We start from the raw sequence: 10,177 nt of genomic DNA, 5'->3' as shown, positions 1-10,177 counted from the left end.
TATAGAATTCATTGCTCTTTGATAAGTTGCCGCAGCATTTTTCAGGCCAAAAGGCATTACAACCCATTCGTAGGTGCCTATTGCCCCTGGGCAACGAAAAGCTGTTTTGGACACATCTTCTTCTGCAATGAAGATCTGGTTATACCCAGAATATCCGTCCAACATACTTAAATATTCGAAGCCTGCGGCTGAATCTACTAGCATTTCTGCCACGGGCATGGGATATTCATCCTTAGGAGTTGCTGCATTCAAATCACGAAAATCTATGCATACTCTAAATGAACCGTTCTTTTTAATAACCGGAACAATATTAGCAATCCATTCAACATACCTTGTAGTTCTGATGAACTTGCAATGTAGAAGTCTCTCGACCTTTGCTTTGATCTTCGAATGAATCTCCGGTGCGAACCTCCTAGGAGTTTGCTTGATGGGCTTTTTCCCTTCCTTTATAGGCAGCTTTAATTCGACCAAATCTCTCCCTAAACCAGGCATCTCATCGTAATCCCATGCGAAGCAATCTTTGTTTTCTTTTAATAACGCAACGACTCTTGATTTCAAAGTTGGCTCTAATTTTGCACTGACGTATGTTACCCTCTTCTGGTCTCCGTCTCCAAGATTTACTTCTTCGAGTGGATCTTGGGCTAACATCTTTATATTTGTCGCCATTGGGTCTTTCTCGAATCCCAAGGGTTCTTCATCATAGATTGCGTCCAGCCTTTGACTCGCCTTTTCACCTGAGATCTTTTCAATTTGAGTTGTGTCTTCAGGAGATTGAGGGACCAAGTGTATCCCAGAACTCGTCGTTTCTGCATTTCTTTGAATTGCATCGACAGTCATGTTTAATAATTCAGCTTCGAGGGCCGTATTTCTTTTATTCTCAGCTATGTAAGGCGAAATCCTTTCAAAGAAGGATGACTCAGACATCATCAACGTCGTCATCCCAGCCTGTTGGCCGTATTGTTGTCAAAGGCTCCATTGGTGCAGTATCCTCTGGACTGTCCATTATTTCTCTATTCCATTGGAATCCATTTGGGTGTAAAGACAAATAGTATAAAGCATTCTTATTTGGGGTGTATATATCTTCCGCAACATGGCAAGGCCCTATGTTTGCCAATTTCCTGTCGAAACTGGTCTTATTGACTTGATTAACTTCAGCCATGTAGTAACTCTGATCACCTTCAATGTTTTCTACTATACCATCTTCCCTCCAAATGGTTAATCTTTGATGCATTGTCGAAGGCACTGCAGCAACTCCGTGGATCCACTCTCTTCCTAGCAAAAGATTGTAATTCGCCTTTGCTGGTATCACCATGAACATCGTTGGCCTTGTGACCGAACCCACAGTTAAATTCACTTGAATGACTCCTAAAGTTTGCCCTATCTTATCTTCATAGTTAGACAAGACCAAGTTATGTGGCCTTATATCAGTATCGAACATGCCAATTCTCTTTAGCATGTAGTGGGGCATTAGGTTCACTGCTGCCCCCCCATCTACTAGGACTTTGTTAATGCCAACATTTTCAATCTTAGCCCTTATGTAGAGTGGTTTTAGATGGTTTCTCATACCTTCATCAAGCCTCTCGAAGAAAGCATTCTGCTCTTCGACTGCCCCATTGTTTAGCACATAATAACACACAGGTCTGTGTCTTTCCATCTCTTCTGCATCAGCTTCCTCACAGTCTTCAGCTTATGTCTCTTGGTTAAACTCATGAGGGAGTACTGACACAACATTGCAATTGAAGTTTATAGACGATACTCCGTCTGAGTCGAAATTGTTTGTCATCCTATCGTCTTCTTTCCAAGGGCTGGAATGCATCTTTTCTTCTTCCTTCTCATTTTTAGAATCGAACAACTTGCGTTCCACTGGAGGTTTACTTGTCGTTGTCCCCTACGTTGGGATTTGGTTGCTACTAGACTCTCCAATCTCCTTTGGTTTACATTCCCTTTGGGCCTTCTTCATCCTCTGGTGTCTTCTCCATTGGGACCTAGACATAGGGTTTTTGCCCTTGTAATTCCCCAACCTGTACATCTCTCGATTTGAGGTCTGGAATTTCTTCCTATATGCCATTGCAGTTCTTCCCCCTTGGTCCCAACTTCGCCATTTGTTGGTTCTGGTACCAACTCGCATCCATCTATCCCTGGGTATGTCTGCAGAGATTTTGAATGTGACCCTTCGAGCTCTAGGGTGGGGGCTGTCAGGCCTCTCACTACAACGCGCAAGGCTTTTAAAAGCGCTTTTTTTGGCCTTTAACAGCGCTTTAAAGCGCTGCCAAAGCCAGCGCTGGCATAGGCTACGAAAGCGCTTTTAAAAGCGCTCTGGTAGGCCCCCCCTATAAGAGCGCTTTTTTGGAAAAAGCGCTCTTGTAGGCCCCCCTTTAAGAGCGCTTTTCAGGAAAAAGCGCTCTGGTAGGCCCCCCTTTAAGTGCGCTTTTTCCAGAAAAGCGCTGTGATAGGCCCCCCTGTGAGAGTAAAAAATAAAAAAAAACGCAACATACTAAAGCGCTTTTGTAAAAGCGCTCTTATAGGGTGGGCTTTAAGAGCGCTTTTTCCCGAAAAAGCGCTCTGATAGCCCCCCTATAAGAGCGCTTTTACAAAAGCGCTTTAGTATGTTGCTTTTTTTTTTTTTGCTTTTTTATTAATCTTTGGCAGCGCTTTTAAAAAGAAGCGCTTTAGTATGTGGGTCTTTAAGAGCGTTTTTTAAAAAGCGCTTTAGTAGCTAAATGAGGTATTTTAATGTGCAGCCTGTAATTTAATCCTCCCAGTCGACCTGTAATATTTTCGACCTGTAATATGTTTTCAGCCTGTAATATTTTCGACCTGTAATTTATTTTCGACGATATTATTTCAGCCATCAGTAAGACAATATATATATATATATATACTAATATAATACCATTATAATATCCAAAATTATATATATACATCATTACAACATCAATAATATTATAGTACTTCAATCCGACACAAATCCTACATGAAAAAGCGCTTAATATAAAAATGACACAAATCCTCTTTTATTTCTTCCAACTTAAGTTTCGGGTATCCAGCGGCACGGAATTCGTCAAGGTACTACAAAACAAAAACAAAATATGAATGATACATTTAGTTAAATGTAATAAATTATATGAAATTATCTTAAGTTATAAATTCATACCGTGAGCGGAATCTCTAATTGATTTGCCTGAAGGATTTCTTTCATAAACCTCAATACAAAGTATCCGCAATCGTAACTGTTTTTCTGTTGCGGACACTACATAGAAAAACAAATAAGATTCTATAGTTGTGCATTGTTTTATCAAGTAGCATAAATATATTATAAGCAACATTGTGAAAAATAATGTACCTGCACTTGGATCCAAGTAATGTTGCTAGATTTAGTTCGGGATACCTGTGCGTCCCGTTGACTTCGGAACACTTGTATTGATCTAATTAACAAATATATAAAAGCATATGTTTAGATCAATCCCACAAATAAGTAAATATATATATATATATATATATATATAAATATACACGAATATATATTTAGAACGATCCCACTTACAAATCAACGATGTCCTTCATGGCCGGATAATTGGTCCATTCACCATTTACCGAATTCAGATAATACACGACTTCCCTTATAGGGTTGATAGCAAGCAGCAACCAGTGTGCTCTATAAATAAAAACAATAGGTTATATGAAAATTTTGCTATACACAAAAGAAACAGAGATTAGATGAACAAAGAATGAGAAACTAACCCTACTGGTCGGGTATTATACGCCCAAAGATGCAGACATTCTGTATTGCCGGTGGACATGAATCTATCGACTAATCGCTGTCTAACTGATTCCCGTTCCAAAGCAATTGCCATTCCGCTGCAGTGGGCGGAAGACACGAAACGGAATTTGTTAGACAACGGAGTCCCGCGCAACACTCTGTCATACAACAACCTTAAATAAAAACATAATAAACATTAGATTATTTTCATTGAAATGTGTAAATAAATTATATTGTGGGACTAATTAAATAATATATCGGATGAGGGAATATTACCGGATGTATGAGTGCATGTTATTGACGCCTAGTTGATCATGCTTAAAAATCTCCTCCAAGTCATCAAGTGTAATAAGTGACTTGAATTCAATACCGAAGACACTCTCATCCATAACGATTTCACGTAAAGCACCATCCTTCAAATCGGACATATCAACCATTGTTGCGAGCGTCGACCGGTACCGAGGCACAAAAGCACCGCCTTTTTTTCCCGCTGGCTTCGGAGGACCAGTGGGTGGTACGGTACGAACTTGCTGCGTCACTTGTTGTGACTCTCGAGCGGATGCCTAAAAGTCATATAAGTTAGGTAAAATATAAAATCATGCAGATTTAGATTCAGATTAATTATTAACACTTTAAATGTACCTCTTTTAGTGATGCAACGGACTCCTCCTCCTGTAAAATCCCTTTACCCTTAACTGTGGGTTTTATAGGAGCAGTCTAAAATTAAAATGTAAAAAATAATTAATAAACGGTTTAGAATTGACATTCGAAAACTAAATGATTCATAATCGTTTTCAATATACCTCATCACTAATGGTAATGAGCTCCGAGGGCCATGCAACAAATGATCCTATTGCATCTCGCAGCAATGTCGTCTCTGAGACCATGTCAGGTACCGGTAGCATCGCATCATGATCTACTACAACATCCACCGATACTTTCAGGTGTCCATCCGGGAGCGGTCTATGGTGAAGTAAATCTCCCAAAGTGTTGTGCACTTTTCCCTTGCCAACTAGTCGATAACTTGGTTCCGATAAGTATAGTTGGCAAGATGAAATGCCCTAAACCAATAGTAAATATAAAGTCATTATCATTAATAAAATAGAACAATTTAAAAGGAAAAAAAATTATAATTACCTCGGGAAATTTCCTTTGATAGTTGATACTAGCCTTATCACTAGTTTCTTTCACCGATGAAGTGTTGCACTTTTCTCTCATATACGCCTCTTTATCTCTTTGCAATTCAGAGACTTGTGCTTGCAATTCCGCCAACTTTTGCAACACTTCTTCATTTGAAGGATTTCTTCTCCTAGGACTCTTGTAAAAAGAGGTTGGAGTCACACCATGACCCTTACCCCTCACCCGACCGGGATACTCAGGAGCATCTAGTGCTCTACTAAGTACGCTCCCCTCACCGGTGGATGCCGATTGCGACAAGGTCTCCTGTAATTCATTTACATTAAAAAATTATTTATATATTAAAAAACATTTGATTTAATTAAAGACACAGTATTATACTTACACATTCAGTAAAAACTCTCTGAACTTCGGGATCGACAGCATGATCCTTGCCCACACGAGCTTCCCTCCACAACACATGTTCAGGAAGTGAGGTTTCCTCACTTTTAGTCTCCTCTAACTATGCATTGACACAAATGATAAAATCGTCAAATAAAACACATTTAGACAATTAATTAAAACGCATTTCTATTTACTTACAATTTTATCCTCCAAGCGTGCATATCCCAAACGCCCTTTTTTGTATGGATATGCGGGTTTGGATGCTCTCGCACTATTCTTGGCACTCCTTTTCCGAAAATCTTCATCTCTTTGCTCTACAAACTTAGCCCAATCTTCTTCACCAATGAAGATCTCATACTTTTTTGGCCGTCCCGGTGCCTCTTCAAGAAAGTTTCCATCTTTATCCTTAAGATAAGTGTTTGTCAAAAAAGCTTTCCACCCTCTATATCTTTTGCCGGCCAAACCAAGTATGTAGCGTCTACGATCATCTGGTATCTCAAAAGTCCTCTGCAAAAAAACATACTCATAGTGTGTTAGTATAAGTAATTTAAACAATTTATCGTCAAGATAATAACAACAATTAACCATATATGATATATACCTGAAGCTCGTCCCAAATCGCTTTTTTTTTCGCATCCAAGTCTTCGCTTTTCAGATTCCATTTAGCTACGGAGACCGGAATATGCATACGAACAAGTGTACCAATATAACTTGTCAACTTTGCAGAATTAGGACCAATTGCTTGTTTATCAGAATTCCATTCCAATCGGTATACTAATCCTTGGTCTCTATGTCGAACGATTCCCTTCATGATAGTGATGCCTCGTGCAACTTCTTTTGCTTCAGTATCAGGTGGAGCATTTGTATCCGTGGCATCTCTTTCTTGAGCATCTCTTTCTTGTGAGTTTTCAGGTGGAGCATCTCTATCCGGAGCCATTTAACCTGTATCAAACAAACTAAAGCACATTAGTACACTATTAATAAGCTAACAATCTATACAAGTAAAATGGAAGTCAAACCATGCATGTACAAGTAAATCGGAAACGAAATCGGTACAAATCAAAATAAGCGTCAAAAAATAAAGTTGTCGGAATTGAACGAAATTTACATGGCTATGGTAAAACGTCCCCACGGACTCAAAAATAAAGTCGGTTTTCCGAAATTCAGACCCTAAGCCCGACTTTTGATTACGGGCAGAAGCAAAACCGATAAAAAAAACAGTCCCGAAATGAACATATAAGTGCATGAGCAGCTCCGGAATCGTCAAAATAGTATAGTTACATGTAAAGAAGTCGACAAACGGATACATGGTTCAAAAGTTATGTACAAAACGAGAATATGCACCAAAATTGAATAAGTACTATACTATTGATTAAAACAATCGGTACAAATTGAATAAAACAAATTAGTCGGAATATGTATACTATTACCTTTATCACTAACGTCTCTTTCTTTTCTTGGTAGGATTGTGTTCTACGCGTCTCTTAACAACGCGGACGGTTGGATTGATCCAAATACCCTCATTATGATCATTTCTAGTACAAGATTCATTCTCATTTTGATCGTTTCTTGTACAAGATTCAATGCCAACACCAATATCACCTTGATCTTCAATGTTTTCATCTACTATTTTGTTAGATAAAAGCACTATAGACCATTTCGTACTTGTCGGATCATTGACATAGAACACTTGTTTAGCTTGAGAGGCTAAAATGAAAGGCTCATCTTTGTACCCTACCCTATTGAGATCCACTTGCAAAAATCCTGACTTATCCATTCGTATGCCACTATTATTTTCAACCCACTTGCAACCAAATACAGGAATCTGAAACTTCGCGTAATCAAACACCAAAATGCGCTCGATAACCCCAAAATATGACAAATTTGCAAATTTCGGATTTAAGTCATTCGCACTTGATATGTGCATTGCTTCAGCTACCAAGGTAACACCACTATTTTGCATAGTACTTTTATCATCCTGTTCTTTGGTATAAAATGTGTATCCATTAATAGCGTATGCGCTATAAGAAAGCACAATTACAGTTGGACCATAGGCTAAACATCTCAACCTTTCTGTTACTGAAGCAGGATCTGAACGATACTTTGAATAAATATGATCCCTAAACCACGGTATGAAACTTCGATTGTGCTCTCGTACTATCCAGTTCTTATTTCTATTTGGATTTAAATCTCGGAGAACAACCTTGTGCATTTCAACATACGGCTCAACCTCAATCTCATTGTGCAGAACATACAAGTGCGCTTGATCCCGTTCGACCATTGATACTGTCACAACTTTATTTCCAATTAGCCTTTTTCCTTCTTTTTTTTCGACAATATGAGATTTGGGGAGTCCAATTGATTGAACATTTGACAGATATTCAGTACAAAACTCAACCGCTTCTTCAACAACGTATCATTCGGCAATACAACCCTCCGGTCGACTTCTGTTTTTCACGTACCCTTTTAATATTTTCATATAACGTTCAGCAGGGTACATCCATCTCATATAAGCTGGTCCGCACAATTGTGTCTCTTTCACAAGATGAACGACTAGATGAACCATTATGTCAAAAAACGAGGGAGGAAAATACATTTCAAGATCACATAAAGTAACAACTATCTCTTTTTGCAATGTTGGTAAGATCGCGGGATCGACCACCTTACTGCAAATTGACCTGAAGAAGAAACACAGCTTAGTTATTGCGCTTCTTACTTTTTCTGGCAGAATAGAACGTATACCTATTGGTAAAAAATGTTCCATTATAACATGACAATCATGCGTCTTCAAACTCTTTAACTTGAGGTCTTTCATGGACACAAGTCTTCTAATATCTGAAGAGTAGCCTTCTGGAACTTTAACTTCACTGAGGAACTTACACAATGTTTTCTTCTCCTTTCTAGATAGAGTGTAAACAGCAGGTGGCAGATATGTCCGTCTTCCTTTCGTCACGGGTCTCAATTCAGTTCTCATCCCCATGTTTACCATGTCATTCCTTATGTTAACGCCATCCTTAGACTTTCCTGGTATATTGAGTAACGTACCTATAACGCTGTCAAATACATTTTTTTCAATATGCATAACATCCAGGAAATGTCTTACGTACAATGACTTCCAATATGGAAGTTCAAAAAAAATGGACTTCTTCTTCCACCCACCCTTGACAAGTGAATGTGCAAAAGGCTTGCCAAACTGAGTGCTCACATCTTTCACCTTTTCAAAAATTTGATCACCTGACAAAAAAGGCAGGGCTGTACCATGTCCGGCCTTTCCGTTGAATGCTTTTCTCCACCCACGGTAGTGATGATTAGAATTTAAGAATCTACGATGATCGAGAAAGACATTCTTCTGACAAAGATCCAATCGTGTCGTATCGGTTTCATCTTCACAAACGGGACACGCCTTTTGACCTTTATTGCTGTACCCGGATAGATTTCCGTATGCTGGAAAATCATTAATTGTTCCAAACAACATCGCCCTCAAGTTGAAACTTTCCTTCCCATACCCATCGTAAACCTCCACACCGTTGTCCCACAAAAACTTTAAATCTTCGATTAACGGTGCCAAGTATACGTCTATGTCATTCCCTGGTTGTTTAGGCCCAGAAATTAGCATTGATAACATCATGTACTTACGCTTCATACATAGCCACGGAGGTAGGTTATAGATCATAAGAATCACAGGCCATGTGCTATGCGAGATACTTTGAATACCATGCGGGTTCATTCCATCAGTAGACAATGACAACCGAAGGTTTCTTGCTTCTTTTCCAAATTCAGGATAATCAGTATCAACTTTCATCCATTGTGGTGAGTCTGCCGGATGTCGCAACATTCCATCAATAATTCTTTCATCTGCATGCCAAGTCAAGTGTCTTGAATCGGTCTCACTACGATACATGCGTCTAAATCTCGGAATTATAGGAAAATACCAATAAGACTTTAGCAGGAGACAAACTTTTTCTTATATCGAGGGGCACCACATTTAGGACACTCATTCAATGCTGCATACTCGTTTCGAAACAAAACGCAATCGTTTGGACATGCATGTATCTTATCATAGCTCATGCCAATAGAGGACAACATCTTTTTGGCTTCATACGTTCGATTGGGAAGAACATTATCCTCTGGTAGCATATCTTTCATAAGGGCTAATAACTCTGTGTAAACTTTTATCCGGACCATTCCTTTGTCCGCCTTTAAGTTGTACAACTTTAACACCGCAGACAATCTTGTGAATTTTGAACAACCATCATACAACGGTTTCTCTGCATCGCTTTGCCAACCTCTCAAACATTTTGGGACAATCCGCAAGATCTTCTTCAAGCGCTTCTGGCAATCTCTTCGACTCGATCGCAATCGTATGTGTCCTGTGCAATCGTCGTTTGAAGCATACTTCCTATTACAACTCGACCCAGCATTCCCGTTACTTTTCTCACCATGCATTGTCCAACATGTATAACTTCTATCAATTCCAAACCGTAGTAAATGGGATCCCAACTGTTTCCCGTCAACCTTATCCCCATAACAGCAACCCAAGCAAGGACACGGCATTCGAAGCGGGTCTTCGGAGTGCTTAACCGCAAACTCAACGAATTCCCCATACCCCCTTTCTCGTACTCTTTCGACAATCGGTTTGATCTCATCCATGTCTTATCCATGACTTAATTAAGCTAAACAAATGCTTCTTGGTTTCTCTATCAGGGTACTAAGGAATTCTGTCAAGATAATAAATAGCTATCATCATAATAGAATACCTAATCAGAATACCTGATTTCTTAAAGAAGACATTACCTTATTTCAAGGTAATATAAGTCCACAAACCAAAAAAATTGGTTGAGAGACACTAAATTGATATTAAAATTTAAAAAGAAGAAAATAACAAACTATAACAAA

At 39.0% G+C, this 10,177-nt stretch overlaps 1 long non-coding RNA gene across 1 annotated transcript; it reads right to left on the bottom strand.

Moving 5' to 3' along the window:
- Nucleotides 1-2,959: 2,959 nt before the first annotated feature.
- On the bottom strand, nucleotides 2,960-3,410 carry LOC131627622 (uncharacterized). The gene is made up of 3 exons (XR_009291533.1): nucleotides 3,344-3,410; nucleotides 3,155-3,250; nucleotides 2,960-3,069 (listed from the first exon to the last, which is right to left on the bottom strand). It is a non-coding gene; the product is annotated as an uncharacterized LOC131627622 (long non-coding RNA).
- Nucleotides 3,411-10,177: the final 6,767 nt, after the last annotated feature.

This window comes from Vicia villosa, unplaced genomic scaffold, assembly GCF_029867415.1.
Source record: "Vicia villosa cultivar HV-30 ecotype Madison, WI unplaced genomic scaffold, Vvil1.0 ctg.000374F_1_1, whole genome shotgun sequence".
Taxonomy (NCBI): Eukaryota; Viridiplantae; Streptophyta; class Magnoliopsida; order Fabales; family Fabaceae; genus Vicia; species Vicia villosa.
The sequence above is the reverse complement of the archived record's forward strand: the minus strand, read 5'-3'. Positions and strand labels throughout refer to the sequence as shown.